Genomic DNA, 13,130 nt, shown 5'->3' with positions numbered 1-13,130 from the left:
GGCCTGGTGTAGGGCTGAAAGGGGGCAACAGTGGTCCTTAGGATATAGGGAGCAGGGCTGAAGGAACTGCAGGCTGTGAGAGTAGGGGGTGCACAGGGCACTTATCTGCTAAGACTCTCTAATCTTCTAATGTGCTAAATATGACCTCCTACAGGTCTTTCATGTGTGGTTTACCTTCCATTCATAATTTACTCTCAGTCCAGTGGGTCTTAGTATGATGAAGAATTGTATTCTGTGGGTCTTTCTTTTAAGTTGGTCCTTCTTCTGTGCTGGTTACTTTCATGATATATGCATGTTTACTTAAAAGACTCCTTTTTTACTTTTTATCCAAAGAACATTTCCAAGGTTTAACTGACAGACAGAAGCCACCCCTGGACCCAGACCAGTTTCCACGGCCGGCAAATGCCCCAGCATGCAAGCCGGGCTGGAATGAGTGGCAAGAGCTGCAAGCGGACCAAGGTGCAGTTGCAGCGTGTGGCAGCGGCAGTACGGCAACGCGGGAGACGACGCGGCAACCAGTGGCAGAAGTTGCTAACTGGAGCAAGCTCAAGTGGCCAGGGGGACACTCGAGATGCATGGCGGTGTGGTGGTGGCACTGGGTCAAGGAGTGGAAGGGCATGCAAGGCACACACGTAGGGGTGCCAAGCATCAGGAGAAGCATGTGGGTGGCGCAGCGCCCTACGGGGAGGGATGAGCAGAACAGGAAGTGGCAAATATGTGGGTTGAAGGAGTCCCAGAAAGGACGTAGTAGGAAAGAGTAGTGATGGCCATTGGAGAACAAGGTTGGGGAGCAAGTCCATGGGTGCATCATGCCCAGGGCTGAACCACAGCTGTGTGTTGTCATATCAGGAGGAAAGGGAGTAGCCGAAAAATGGGAGTACAGGAGACATTGGATGAGTTGATAGGTCTACTCAATGCACGTGGTTACGTGTGAGGTCCCTTTTTTAGTTCTCTATGTGACTTACTCTACACCTATAGGGACGTGACTGGCTACAAGGCAATGATAAGAACATGGAGAACAAGTCGGATGTGTGGACACCTGGCATTACATTCCCTGTTGACAGACACAACGCAGAGTATAGACATTCCAAAGCAGCTTCAGCAAGAACTGGACAACCGCGCTTACAGGCTAAGGCTGGGCTCAGGGTGCTGGCGACAAGCTAGCCACAGTCAGGGGCAAGGAACCACACGCAGATAGTGGTGCCAATCTAATGTATTGCTGTAATTTCTGATTTTCTATATTATTTCATGCACATTTCAAACATTCTTTTGGATTATAGAATCTTGGCTGAATTGTGTTATTGGGCCTAGGGAAAATGTACGTCTTCTGTTTGTTGAAAAAGGCCAGAGAACAGGTCCTGTTAGGTCAGCCTGCAGGTGCTGATTCTTTTACTAATTTTCTTTCATCAGCCATTGCTCTTATGTGTATTGTTTTCTTATTTTTTTTTGTTTTAGAAAGTTCTTTTTGAATTTTGTACTCTTTCATACCAAGTTTACGCCCCTTCATTTATTTTATCTTGATATAAGGATATACCTAGACCAGAGTGACAGGAAACTGTAATCACTAATCACGCTTTGACTTCCCTTGGGTCATGCACATGTATGCTTTGCCAGTCGACGGATATATAGCATTTTTGCCATGAGGAATCTGAACAGCGGTGCCCAGCAGCCAAGGGTTAACAACCTGCCTGGTCATGCACTTTGCATTTAATATGTAGATCCAGTAGCAAATGAATTGGTAGCCATTGGCAGCCATTGGTATGTGAGATGTCTTTACATTATGAAAGGGGGATGGATTAAACTAGGCCAGGTGGGAATGCAGTGCTTCACTGTAAGAGTAATGGCGGAGAAAAGGCGAGCATTTAAGTGTACAGTACGGCGCATTGGCAGGTGGTGGAAGGCACGGCCGGGGCAAAATGATAAAATGGGTGTCTCTGCTCCTCAGCCATACAGTAAATAATCGCATACAAGAATGTAAACTGTGCTCTCTCCTGCCTTTAGAGAGGGTGATTTCCTATGAGTACCTGCACATGTGTTTGCAAGCCCATGTAATTGTGTGAGTACCTGGACATGCAGTGTCAGAATCTGGCAGGGGGGTGTAACCCCCAGTCTTTTTATAGCAATAGCTGGTATGTGATAGTAATAAATGCGTATGTTGTGAATAACAGGGCACATTATGGCAATCACCGGCATATGGTGAATTCCTGCCGATTGCCTGTACAGAAAGTCACAATGAGCTATTGCAATGCCTGCTTTTGTTGGTTTTGTAGCAGTATACATCGAAACAAATGCGCTTGTGAGGCAATGAGCCGTGCCTGCTGCAGTGCGTTACAGTGTCATTGTCACGTGGCAGCACGGTGCATTGTGGCGAGTGGGCCAGGGGGGCTAGGAGGGGCGATGCTCTTCCATGCTCTCCATGATTAATCCACACAGCGTTAGCTGTGGCCTGTAGTGTCAAGAAGAAAGTGGAGGAGTAGAGTTTGGGCCTCATTACGAGGCTAGCTCTGATGGAATGAAGGGGTCCGGTATGGGACCGGCCCTCTTCATTCCGTCAGGGCTGATTATGAGGTTCCCTTTGCGGGACCCGGATCAGACGTCTGGTAAAACCAGGCGTCCTTTCCAGGTCCCGCAAGGGGAAGAGGGAGGTAACAACGGGACACTTATAATGTGCCCATTGTTACCTCCTCCCCATTCCCATTGAGCCCTATGGGGGCTCAAATGGGAATGGGGCATGGTTCCTGCAAGGAGGACTTACCGGGTCCTCCTATGTCAGAATGACCCGGTAAGTCCCCATTGCAGGAACCCGGTAATGGAGCCCGGTTTGGAGGCAGTCATGGAGCTAATAGCTCCATGGCTGCCTCTAAACTCGTAACGAGGCCCTTTGACTCCCACCTCTGCTAATACCTGCAGGACTTGACCTTTTAAAAAAAAAAAAATATTTTGGTTCTTTAGTTCTGATAATGAATAGAATTCAGATACTAGTCCCATCTTACAGCACTGTATGCCAGCGTGTGTCCACTTGAAACATCAGCTACCACTGTGTCTTGCTTTGCCGAGTGATTCTGCGCGCTACAGTACTGTATGCAAGCTTGTGTTCACTTGAAGCAGCAGCTACCATTGTGTCTTGGTTTGCTGAGGGATTCTGCACGCTAGAGTACTGTATGCAAGCTTGTGTCCACATGAAGCAGCAGCTACCATTGTGTCTTGCAGGGGAGTTGCTAGGTCTGGAAAAGACCCGGGGCTAAGCTGATGTTGGAACTGTTGGGACTGGGGGCTAACTAGTCTTTTGGCTGTAGCTCCTGAAATTCTATCAGGGGCTACAACCAAAAGATCAGGGGCTATAGCCCCCTTAGCCCCCCCCTAGCAACGCCCCTAGTGTCTTGCTTTGCTGAGGGATTCTGCGCGCTACAGTACTGTATGCAAGCTTGTGTTCACTTGAAGCAGCCGCTACCATTTTGTCTTGGTTTGTAGGGTGATTCTGCCCGCTACAGTACTGTATGCAAGCTTGTGTTCACTTGAAGCAGCAGCTACCATTTTGTCTCGGTTTGCCGGGTGATTCTGCGCACTACAGTACTGTATGCAAGCTTGTGTTCACTTGAAGCAGCAGCTACCATTTTGTCTTGGTTTGCAGGGTGATTCTGCCCGCTACAGTACTGTATGCAAGCTTGTGTTCACTTGAAGCAGCAGCTACCATTTTGTCTTGGTTTGCAGGGTGATTCTGCCCGCTACAGTACTGTATGCCAGCGTGTGTCCACTTGAAGCAGCAGCTACCACTGTGTCTTGGTTTGCAGGGTGATTCTGCCCGCTACAGTACTGTATGCAAGCTTGTGACCACTTGAAGCAGCAGCCATTGTGTCTTGCTTTGCAGAGGGATTGTGTGCACTGACTTGCTATTTGTAGATAGACCCGCCAGGTTCCTAGATCTCCATGGAAGTTTGGAAATAACCTCCTCCCCCCAGGTATCAAAAGTACAGGTTCGGAAATGCTTGGCAGCCAGTGCTGTTTTCTGGGTAATATAAAAATAGCAATCAGACCAATACTTCTTGACTTAGATTTGGACTGCCTTATTTTATTTCGTTCTCTTCTAAGAGGACCTTTGAATTTTAGGTTTCTACCGCTCTGGCTGGAGGGCGCGCTACCCACACAGAGATTGTAATTGTCCTTCAGATTTCTTGTTGCTACCTCCGGCCACATTTTAAACGATACCTGAATGAGTCCATTTAACAAAAAAAAAAAGAATATTTGGGGTGTCTTCCTCCAAGCCCCCCGTTTCTGTAGACTTTTTATCCTCCCCCAACTACCCTCACGCCTTTTAATCCCTTACCCCACACCCATATATACTTTTACTAAAACATTCAATTTGAATTTATCATTTCTTTGTCAAGCTTTTGTCTGCATGCATTTGAGTTTATATATCGCACCCCTAGCGAGGAAGTAACAAGATTGTGTTGCCTTGAATTCCAGATTGAAGCATGTGATGATAAAACATGTGTTGTTAAAATGATTTCTATTTGTAATGAATACACAGGGAATGCTGATATTTTTGGAATGCTGTTTATTCTATTTCATAGCTTTGACAATGAACGTATTTGATTCTCTTTCCAGACAGATCAGAAGAGCAGCGATCGATAAACAGTACCACCAAGAAATGGGAAAACACCACCACCACCACCAAGAAATGGGGAAACACCCGCCCGGTTGCACACTTACTTCTCCTGCCCCCGCTCTGATTTTTCTTGTGGTTGCCCCCAACTTCCTTATTCCTCTTCTTGCCCTCTTCCCCCACTCTTACCGCTCCCTTTCCCTTTCCCTCCTCCCCCGCCCTTTCCTTGCCCCCCCTTTCCTTTCCCTTTCCCTTTTCCACGCCCCTTGCCTCTTCCCTCTTCTTCTCCTTCTCCATCGCCCCCTTCTTCACCCCGTTGACCTTTACCCTTCCCACGTCCTTTCCCTTTTCCTTTCCCTTTTCCTCTCCCCTTTCCTCTTCCTCCCTGACTTCCCCTCTCTGCTTCTTCTCCACCCTCCTCGTCGTCTTCTTCACGGGCATGACGATTTTCTCGTGGTGGCTGTTTTTCTTCATTACCATGATGCTTGCCGTCATGCAAACCATGATAGTGAGCCTCTATGTCTTCCAGCTTGTGGTCTTCTAAAAGAAAGAAAATAAGGAATTCAGCAAGCATCAGAGGAAATCTGGAAGTCACCTTAATGGTACTGTGTGGCCAAGTGTGTGCACAGTGGAGGTAGATGGGCCCTGCAGCCCAGTAGGGCAGGAGAGGATTATTCATGGGACCCTTGGTTGGTCAATGCACCTTGTGTGTTTCTTTGTGGCAGGAACCTCACGGGCATATCACCAAATATTACAGGGGGTCACCCTTTGTGTCGGCTCCTGCGTATATTCCAATAGTTGGTTATCTGCAAGATAATCGCGCCACGTGACTCGCTAGATGCTGCCCGCCCCTGTCCTTCCCGCCACCGGGTACAGCTGTACCCATCCTCTTTGCACTTCTGTGTCCTCCCCACTGTATATCTGTTCTGTTACCTCTGTAAAGCGCTCCATTATGTATCTGTGCTGTTGTATACCTCTGGAAAGCGCTCTGTTGCTTCTCGAAGCTAGGTCCGCGCTCAATAAATGCTATAATAACAATCCTGTGGATGCCTGATCTACACACGTGAAGAAGGCCAATTCATGCAACATGCCTCTTTAACGCCAGAAAGCACCTGCTTCTTGGGAGAAAGTGTCTGCTGTTAGACTTTTATATACAGAGGAAATTGGGCAATAGTGTGTCCTGTCTGAGTCAAATGTTATGTCTTATCTCAAGAGTTTGCTATTTTCAGCACAGTGACTCCCCTGAGCCCTGATGCAAATTGAAAATTCAAAGACAGACTAAGCAAAAAAAGAGAAACTGTCTGCCAGATTCAGCCAGACCTTGGGAGAAGCAGAGACTGAAAGAAGCTGAAGGAAACTGACAGGGAATAGAGACAGCCATAAAGAGGGAGAACTCGATTTGGGAAACAAAGGAACTGAGCAACAGTTAGCTAGAAAAAAGACTAAAGTACGCAGACACAGAGAAACACAAGGGCAGACAGGAACCCTGTGGGAGTGATGAGGCAGGCACACCCATACACATGAAATAAAACATTGTGGGTCGGAGGGAAAACCCCCAAAAGCATCCCACGTTTCCCTCTCCTTGTTGCACCCACCCCCTTTACCCAAGCTCAATTCATTTGCATCACTGTTGGAGATCGGCTTATTCAATATGACTTGAGATTGCATCTAATGAACAATTTTAAACATCAGGAGCAAAAATATCACAATCGATATCTCTGAATTCCTAGGAATTGCCTGGGGATGTCCTCCTGATTGATAAACTGCAACGTACCACATTCACAACATGGCGTAAATGTAACTCTCGCGCGCACCTCCCGCTCTTCCAAAAAGTGAGCATATCAAAAGGTGAGGCTGGGATGATCAGGTCATGAGACTAGCTAGTTCCTGGTTGCATGTGGTGAGGGGGGGAATCAGCAAGGATGATGGAGATAGAAAGAGGACAGCAGTGCACCAGGAGAGGGGGGGGCAATCAGAAAGAGGAATTGCTAAAAGGGATTTGCATGGCATCCTAAGCAAAAGCACGGGCAATGAGGGGAAAATGGAAATTGGGTTCCGTGAACCAGACGGAAATCGTGGGGAATGTCCGGGGTAGGTTGGAAGGTCCAGGTACCAGTACCAGCCCCAAAACACGCTCCCAGAAATCTTCTGCAGTAAGTAGGATGCAGTCATAGTGCATGGGACCAACCTGAACCTTATTTACAATAGGGAGAAGATGACATTTGCTATCCTCAACACTCCTCTGTTCTTTAATGTCTGCACAATCTACATTCTAAATAATTCAGTGCCCAGAGCCCGCTCCAGAAATCTCTATGTAAAAAGAAAGCGGCCAGTCTGAATTCTGACAGGGTCGGATCAGTAGTAACCATGAACAGGGGGGCAGTTGGGAAAGATGGGGGGCGATGAGGAGGAGAAGCGGGGCGGAAAACACAGGTGGCACAAACATTAAGGATCAGAGAGACAGCCAATAAGGGCCCTTGGTGTCACTCACTCTGCCTTATAAATCACTGGGTGTGTCAGGAACTAGACGCATGAGTCATCTACAGCAGTTGCTGGTTCTGGCTGTAATTTGCAGGCTAGTGTTTTGTGTTTGCAAGTGAAAGGACTGGTGATAACAGCAAAGCGTCGCCAGTGAACCCTGTTCACCCGTGTGATAACCAGACGTATTCTTTGACAAACCTCACACGTATTTAAAGGGTTCAAGCAATAGGTTTGTGCTATGGCCATAAGAGTCTCAGTCTAATAACAGTGCCTGTAAACCATGCCAGAAAAGGTCACAGTATTTTCTGACAGGAATATTTCAATGTAATCCAGTGTCCTCCTGTGGCGCTTATCGATTGCTGTTGTTGTGGCAGTTTATTTAATAAAGAAAGCCCCATTGTTCCAGAATAACTTAATTTTCAGATGGAAAAAATACCATTCGTTGAGGAAGCCTGAATGCAGAGTATTGTGCTGTACTGGTCTTTCCCAGGTGAAGGGCTGCCGTGAACTGAAGCTACTGCAGTCCTGACTATGTCCATGGCAATCTTCCAAGCAGTGCCAGTGTAGGGATGGGTGCTGCTGTCCCAGCCCATCCGGCCTCTGCCGCGATGCATGCAAATCTGCCATGCCATTTTAGAATGGACTACCATAGAGCGTTAGGGGAGAAGCAGCTATCAACTCAGATATCCTGCCGCAGAGTTCAGTGTGTTGGGAATCTGGACACCACCCACAATGGAACTGCAGCAGAAGCACTGCTATGCATCTCTGGGCCACAGCTGCTTGCCAGTGCGTTTGCAGCTGTTCTACTGTTTTGCTATTTCCATGTGCACTGATGCTTTTCCTCCAATCCCTGAAGACTTTATGCTTTCTCCATGTCCATACTGGCCTTCGCCTCTCCCTCACCTGTGCACAGATATCCAAATATTCTCCCACAACTAGTGGCATGTGTCTTTTGATTAATGTGCAAAGATTCCAGTTTGGGTATCATCTGATAGCGATGGGGTCTGCAACCTTTGAATCTCCAGATGTTTCGGACTACAATTTCCATGATATCTGATTATTGACTATGCTGGTGAGACATGATGGGAGTTGTAGTCCCAAATATCTGGAGAGCCCGACAATAGCCAGTTCTGAATTTGGTGCGCAGGTAGTTACAGTGCTGCGCCCAAGGTAAGACACAGCACATGCAAGGGTTGTGGGATGGAAAGCAGGACTTAAAAGGACATCTTCCTAGTTTTTGTGGTGCTCGGTGCACATTTACATTAGCACACAACACATCACTCATAGCTAGACATGCATGATCATATGTAGACAGCCCATATATGCTCCGTCTGGGAGCAGAGGTCGTTGAGAGTCCACTGAACCCCTAAACGGAGATGACAGGGATCGGTCCGTGCTTACCGAAGATGGGCTTGGTGCACCTGAGGCCGCACATGGTCCTGCAGCATTTGTCGGTGTCACCGCAGTCGTCGTCGACGGAGCAGTTCCTCAGCTTGGAGAAGTCAATGAGATGCCAGGGCTTCTTGTGCGGATGGCGACCTTTGTGAGGGTTGGGAGGACCATGTTGATTTTCCTTGGGCTCTGAGGTTTCGGCTGAGGACGCTGACATCTTCTTCTTAAACTTCGCCAACTCCTGAGGGTGTTTGCCAAAGTACTCCTCAAAGCACATCCCCGCCTTCTTGTTACTGGCGCTCCCAGATTCGCCTAATTCAAGGAAATTCAAAGGAGACAACTGAGTCATTTGGAAGCCGCATCAAAAGGGTCAATTTCATAAAATGGCCATGAACTCCCAATGTCTGCAATCTGTTTACAGCACAGAGACTGAACCTCTGGGCTGTCATAAGTGACCTTCTCCACTGGAATCTGAAAGGATGTTGACTGATTGGTCGGATTCACTTATTTCCCCAATGCCCTGTCTAATCAATCTTCTAGGACATGGGTGTGCAACCTTTTGTTCTCCAGATGTTTGGACTACAGCTCCCATTAGCCATCGCCAGCATTGTCAATGGTGAGGGACCATGGCACTGGCAGTTCTGAACATCTGCAGAGCCACGGGTTGCAGACCCGGGCTGTAAGCCACATTATGGCCTGTTTCTCTTACCCGTGACAGCTAACTGAAGCATCCCTAATCCTAGCAGTTTAGCGCCAGGTCAGACTGAAAAGGGACAGAGTACTGCACTCCTAGCAACCTTGAACAGGACTGCTCCTTATGGAGAAAGTGCAACCAGAGTACCAGGTAGATAGGCAACAACACAATCAGAACGCTGTTTGGTGAGATTCTCTTCAGCTAATGATTAAGGGTAAAATGCATGGAGGTATTCACTGCTTTCTAAGTGTCACCACATTGCATTGTGGTTCTTGAGGTCCAGAAATAAAACAAACAGTACTCCAGCCAGAAATGAACCTGTGTGGCATTGGGTGGTTAACAGAGGGTACTGATGTCAACCACTAGGCATATTTAGGGGGTTCAGAGACTGGGGCCCTCCAACTCCCTCACCCCACCTCTGTGGTAGGATCAGTTCTGACATGGGCCCTGGTTGGCCTCCTACCCCAGGTTGGGAGTGTCCCTGCCCCCCCCCCCCCCCAACCCTCTACCCGCTGACAGGATCGATCCCCTAACCCTGTGACATGTATGTAACACTTTACCGCCATTTATGGAGTTGTGTTAATGAGTTTATCGCAGGAGAGCAAGAATATGTCTGCATGGCAACATTTATTTCAACGACAAAACGCTTTTAGGCACATATTCACTTTTTTCTGCATAACCTTACATGTATCCTATTAGAGTTTATATTTGTAATCCAACCTGATTATCCATTGATTACTTCAGTCAACAGCTGGAAGAACTCTCACATTAGATTAAACAAGAGATCAGGTATTCAACTGGATGACAGTGTGTGACCAGGCATTAGAAGGAATAAAATATCCACTACCATTGGTGTTCCGTCACCTTATAGTTCATCCCATAACGCCCAGGTGATTTGCAATATCCTTTGAACATATGGTAGGGGGTACATTTTCCCATATTTAATGTGTCTTTGGTGGATCCAGGACTAGTCCCTTTTTCCTTGATATTCTATGCGCAGCGCTCCCGCCGCGGGCAGTAGATGGTCACCAGCGGCTATTCCAGATGTATGTTGAGGACCCACAGATTCAACTGCACCAGCGAAATTAATGAGGGGGGCATTCACACCTGCCACAGTGCTACGACCACCCATGGTACTGGATGAACTAGCACTAGACCCCCTTCTCTATGAAGCCAATATGGGGATTCGGGAGTTGGTGGTCACTGAGGCCTACACAACTCTATTCATGAGGCCCACCACCATAGTTACAGCCCCAGGAAGGAAAGGGGACCTCATCCCAAATAAGAGGGAGCCCGGGACACATGTCTACAACTTTTTCTGGACTAACAGATGCATCCACAGCAACAAACCAACCCCGGTCTAGGTAAAGTGACCACCGCTGATAGCCTCTGCATTGTAATCTAGACCGGCCTCCATGAATGCAAAACCAGGCATCCAAACCAAGACTTGTTTGCAAGTATATTTATGTTTTAAAATACACAGTTCAATGAGAGTTCACATTAGGGCCGCAATTGTATTAAAATGTGACCCTTAGTGTAATAGGAACAGTTTACTGAGTAATCCATGAGTCCATACGTGACTGCTCTCCTGTTTTAGGAGGATTTTTCTATTTGTGAAAATGCTGTACATATTTTCTAAAATGTTCTGTAATCTCACGGTCTGCGTTTGAGAAGATTGAGCCTCAGAATGAGATGTTTTTGAGAAGATTGAGCCTTAGCCTGAGATGTTGCTGAGAAGATAGAGCATTAGCCTGAGATGTTGCAGAGAAGATTGAGCCTTAGCCTGAGATGTTGCTGAGAAGATTGAGCCTTAGCCTGAGATGTTGCTGAGGAGATTGAGCCTTAGCCTGAGATGTTGCTGAGAAGATTGAGTCCTAGCCTGAGATGTTGTGGAGAAGACTGAGCCTTAGCTTGAGATGTTGCTGAGAAGATTGAGCCTTAGCCTGAGATGTTGCTGAGAAGATTGAGCCTTAGCCTGAGATGTTGTTGGGAAGATTGAGCCTTAGCCTGAGATGTTGCTCAGAAGATTGAGCCTTAGCCTGAGATGTTGCTGAGAAGATTGATCCATAGACTGAAATAATGTGATCAATGGCCAAGTATCTTCACGTAGGTTGAAGCAGAAAAAGTATGAGGCAAGTCCCAGAGTACCAGAAACTGTGAAACTGCCAACGCAACCCTGAGAATACAACTAAACCACTTGCTCTTGGAAGATTGCCGAAAGGAGCCATGTTCAAGAACGATCATCTAGGGATTGGCGAAAAACAAGCAGAAACTGGGCATTATGGGATGATTTAAATGTCCTAGACCTATAGCATACCATCAAACATGACTTCCGTCCATACCACCCAACCTCCTCCGTTCTCAATACTCAGTGCACGAAACAGTACGTCACACCACTACTACACGTGGGGTGGCAATGCCCCCCTTAAAGCTGGTCACCCACTCCCAACAGTGTCATGTAGGATACACCTCTTCCCGGGGCTCTTGACTCTTAGCAATTCTAGAACTAAACCTACAAACATTTATATCACGAAGTGCACTGGAGTGGTTTGTAGAAATACTCTGTTGGCCATACAACCCTAAATAAGAGACCCATGTGGCCTTGAGAGTTAGCCAACACAAATATTGAGTTACTCCAAGGAAGTTATCTTTGCTGCAAGATCCTCTGCTGTTCTCTGCTTTTTTAAAGTGCTGTGTACGTGGACTAATTTCTCATTGGTGATAGAGGGCCAAAGGTGGAAACATTGGAGGGACAGTTGTCCAACTTAACCTGACCACTGATGGAGTGCCTAAGATGGAACCAGTGGAGGGAGAACTGTCCCACTTTGCCAAACGACCAAAGATGTGAAACACGCCACACATAAAGGAATAGGGTTAGGCGCATAATCCAGGCAGTCTACGGGCTGGCCACGAGGCAAAGGAAGCCCACTTGCCCTCGGGAAAATTATGGGGGCAGTAATTGCTATACTCTAGAATGATTGACAGGGAAAAGGGATAAGAATCGGCCTTAATCAGAACAGTGGGGATAGGTAATGTACTGCCACTAACATAACCGTACTACCAATTCACCTTTCTGCATACACCTTGCAAACGCTGAATTAAACACAGCCATACCTCTACCGCACCACAAACCGCACGTACTTAACAACAACTCAAGGACGAAATAGACCACAATAAGTCTCGCCCAACACCACATGGCGGATACCAACCGAAAAACACACCTACGCTCAGTGAACGGTGTCACCGAACTGAAGCTGCCAACAGCACATCACAGCTCTCTTGCTCTTACCAACCTCCCTCCTTGCGTTACAGATCCGCCAGAGCGCCAAGAGACCATGCAGGTGGCAACAGTGCCCGGGAAAAGAACCTTTAACTTAACATTACACCACATGGTGGATACCAACCGAAAAACACACCTACGCTCAGGGAACGGTGTCACCGAACTGAAGCTGCCAACAGCACATCACAGCTCTATTATCAACCTCCCTCCTTGCGTTACAGATCCGCCAGAGCGCCAAGAGACCATGCAGGTGGCAACAGTGCCCGGGAAAAGAACCTTTAACTTAACATTACACCACATGGTGGATACCAACCGAAAAACACACCTACGCTCAGTGAATGGTGTCACCGAACTGAAGCTGCCAACAGCACATCACAGCTCTCTTGCTCTTACCAACCTCCCTCCTTGCGTTACAGATCCGCCAGAGCGCCAAGAGACCATGCAGGTGGCAACAGTGCCCGGGAAAAGAACCTTTAACTTAACATTACACCACATGGTGGATACCAACCGAAAAACACACCTACGCTCAGTGAACGGTGTCACCGAACTGAAGCTGCCAACAGCACATCACAGCTCTATTACCAACCTCCCTCCTTGCGTTACAGATCCGCCAGAGCGCCAAGAGACCATGCAGGTGGCAACAGTGCCCGGGAAAAGAACCTTTAACTTCTTCCTCGACT

The 13,130-nt window shown here is 47.5% G+C and overlaps 1 long non-coding RNA gene across 1 annotated transcript in view; it reads right to left on the bottom strand.

The window, feature by feature from the left end:
• Positions 1-4,947: 4,947 nt before the first annotated feature.
• Positions 4,948-13,130, bottom strand: part of LOC138580113 (uncharacterized) — a 33,128-nt gene continuing 24,945 nt past the window's right edge. Inside the window, exons 2-3 of the long non-coding RNA XR_011304176.1 lie at positions 8,486-8,788; positions 4,948-5,143 (exon numbers count right to left, since the gene is read on the bottom strand). This is a non-coding gene — a long non-coding RNA (uncharacterized lncRNA). The remainder of the gene's footprint in view (positions 5,144-8,485; positions 8,789-13,130) is intronic.

Source organism: Ambystoma mexicanum, chromosome 3p, assembly GCF_040938575.1.
Source record: "Ambystoma mexicanum isolate Mex_15411 chromosome 3p, UKY_AmexF1_1, whole genome shotgun sequence".
Taxonomy (NCBI): Eukaryota; Metazoa; Chordata; class Amphibia; order Caudata; family Ambystomatidae; genus Ambystoma; species Ambystoma mexicanum.
This window is presented reverse-complemented; position numbering and strand designations above follow the sequence as displayed.